This window comes from Epinephelus moara, chromosome 1 (assembly GCF_006386435.1).
Source record: "Epinephelus moara isolate mb chromosome 1, YSFRI_EMoa_1.0, whole genome shotgun sequence".
Taxonomy (NCBI): domain Eukaryota; kingdom Metazoa; phylum Chordata; class Actinopteri; order Perciformes; family Serranidae; genus Epinephelus; species Epinephelus moara.
Window position 1 is genome coordinate 2,410,193 of NC_065506.1, and position 3,300 is coordinate 2,413,492.

Genomic DNA, 3,300 nt, shown 5'->3' on the forward strand with positions numbered 1-3,300 from the left:
CAGGCCGTAGATACAGGGTCCCACCAGCAAGAACAAACTTAGTAAAAAAAATCATTCATTTCATGTATCTGTCTATGTCTATGTGTCTATGTACATTTGTGAAAGCCTCCGACGCCCCACAATTCTCAAAGATTCTTGAAAAACTTTTCAATAATAGACTTGAAAAATTTATAAATAAACACCAACTACTCACAGACAGTCAGTATGGATTTAGAGAAAAAAGGTCAACATCACTCGCAATATTAGATTCAGTTCAACATATCATAAACTCCATAGATCAGAAAAAGTGTGCAGCTGGATTATTCATTGATTTAAAAAAAGCCTTCGACACAATAGATCATAAAATATTAATAAAAAAACTTGAACTTTATGGTATCAGGGGGTAGTTTAGGACTGGGTTATTAGTTACTTGAGTAATAGTTTGTCAAATTAGGTGAAAGCTGCTCTGCATGTTTGGACATTGTTTGTGGTGTCCCCCAGGGGTCAGTGCTGGGCCCCAATTGTTCATTTTATATGTTAATGACATATGCAATGTTTCAAACCTGTTTTGTTCGCAGATGATACAAATATCTTTTGTTCAGGACATGATTTAAATGTTTTAATAGAACTAATTAATTCAGAAATGAGCAAATTAAAGTCATGGTTTAACATAAACAAGTTATCACTAAATCTGAGCAAAACAAAAATAATGTTATTTGGGAATTGCAGAAAAACTACACAAACAAGAATTCAAATAGATGGGGTGGACATTGAAAGGGTTACTGAGAACAAATTTCTTGGAGTTATAATGGATGAAAATCTTAATTGGAAACCTCACATAAAACATGTACAGTCAAAAGTCTCAAGATAGATAGCGTATAGATTACATTTTGATTTGACTTTATATTTTTCATATGTATGTATGTGTGTATATGTGTGTGTGTATATATATATATATATATATTTTTTTTTTTCCCTTAAATATATTATCAATATTATGATTATTACTATTACTATTACATATCATACATTATGCAAGTGGTACCTACTCACAGATCTATATCTATATAAATATATATTTATCATAAAGTGTATTAATTATTTAAGTTATGTTATGGATAAAGATATCTATTTATTTATTTTTTTATGTTGGATTGATGTTTATGTAATTAAGGAAGCAGGATACATGATGATCGATATATCGATGATTAATGGAGAAGGGATGGGATTTAATAAGCGTTGCTTCTCCTCACTCCTTTTCGAATGTGTATGGTAAATGATCATTTTTTAATTTTGTAACACAACTTGCTTTGTGTAACATTCTATATAAGAACTTTTGTTCTATTTTTTGTTTGTTTTGTTTTGTTTTGTCTTATTTTGCATACATTTTCGAAATAAACTAAACTCATCATCATCATCAATATGTCGCTGTGCTGAGTAAATTAGCTCAAGACTGCAACTACGGAGACAAGTTATCAGAGATGATACGTGACAGACTTGTTTGTGGGATTGGAGATGACTGCATACAGCGCCAACTGTTGTCAGATTTGTCGGATTTGACCTTCGACAAGGCACTGAAGCTGGCCAAGGCCACTGGGACAGCCAGCAAGGATGTAAAGGACTTACAGTCGCTTGAGTTTGCACCCTCACACATGAGGGCACCTCAAGCAGTGCACAAAATGTCAATAAAGCAGACCCCCAGTAAGCAGCAGCACCAGCATAAGGCTTGCTACAGGTGAGGCGGTGAGCAGCACAGGGCTGGGAACTGTAGGTTCATTAAAGAAACCTAAACAAAGAAAAACACACGCACATCCAAACTGGAAGAAGGGCAGGTGCTGAGCCGAAAACGATGCAAACAACAGAAAAATCAAACAGCTCGCACACTGCAGGGCTCCAATGCTCAGTCGTAATTTATTCAGGTAAGTAACGTTTCGAGCGTGGTAAAGTTGGCCACATTCAGAAAGTGTGTAGGTCCAAAGGCTCAGTGGGAGATTCAAAGGCTAAAAGGGGGGGAGGGCAGGCAGGCAAGCAGGGGAGAACTCAGGGAGCAAATTATGTCAGCCAGGGGGAGGATGAAAAAGATGGCACTGATACAGATGAAGTCATGTTCACACTGTAAAAAATAGATGAACTTGACGTACCAGCAGAGGAGCCATTTGTAGAGACATTGACAGTTAATTAGATAGACACACAGTTTGAGATTTGACTCAGGTTGTGGGGTAACAGTAATGAACCACTCAGTGTTCAAAACTTTAGGGGGAAAAGAGGCACCAAAGCTACGCCCATGTAGAGTGAGACTAAGAACGGGAACTGCCCATTGGTCCGACAGCCCATTGGTTCGACACCCCATTGTTCCGACCATATTAAACCCGTTGTTCCGAAGTCCGTTCCGAAATCATCATGATGCCCTGTGGTTAAGGTCTGGTTAGGTTTAGGCACAAAAAACACTTGGTTAGGGTCAGAAAAAGATCATGGTGTGGGTTAAAATGAAAAAGAAAGTGACAAGCACAAAAGCCGTGAGCCTGCTCCACCTCAAGCCTTTCCCAGCTGACCCAGAGCCGGTCGTGGCGCACCATACGCCTGCCGCGAGCCGTTCAGCACCGCGGACAGTCGGACTAATGGGATGTCGAACCAATTGGCTGTCGGACCAATGACATGGACCCACTGAGAACATACACAGGGCAGAGTAAAAGTCTTGGGAGCAGCTGTGGTTAAGGTGCAGCATAAAGGGCTAGTGCAAGACTTACCTGTGGTAGTTGTAGCAGGTTCAGGCCCCAGTCTGGCAGGCAGGTACTGGATTAGGAGGCTATGGTGACAGTGGGGACCAGCACCCCAGGTCCACCATGTCCAGGAAGAGACCTTGGAGGAGGTACTGGGGGAGTATGGGGAGGTCTTCAAAGACAAACTCTGGATATTCAAAGGCCCCCCAGCGAAAATATATGTGGACAAGGAAGCAGCCCCCAGGTTTTTTAAAGCCAGGCCTGTCCCATATGCCATGAGAGAAAGAATTGAGGCTGAACTCAATTCGTTCTCCCATATGCCATGAGAGAAAGAATTGAGGCTGAACTCAATCGTCCCCATGCCCACAAGATTATTGAACCAGTAAAACATGCTGAGTCATGTTAATGACAAAATTCTGTTAGAGGCAAAATTCATGACCTCCTGTCCTCAGATAGTACCTATCTAACCTCAAACACAGCTGTAAGACCTAATATATATTTAGATTGCTTCTCCCCAATTTCTCTTCAAGAATTGACCGCAGTGATTTCTTCATCTAAATCATCAACGTGTCTCTTAGACTCCATCCCAACTAGGCTACTT

The 3,300-nt window shown here is 40.2% G+C and overlaps 1 pseudogene; it reads left to right on the forward strand.

Moving 5' to 3' along the window:
• Window positions 1–1,460: 1,460 nt before the first annotated feature.
• Window positions 1,461–3,300, forward strand: part of LOC126393546 (uncharacterized protein K02A2.6-like) — a 15,088-nt pseudogene continuing 13,248 nt past the window's right edge.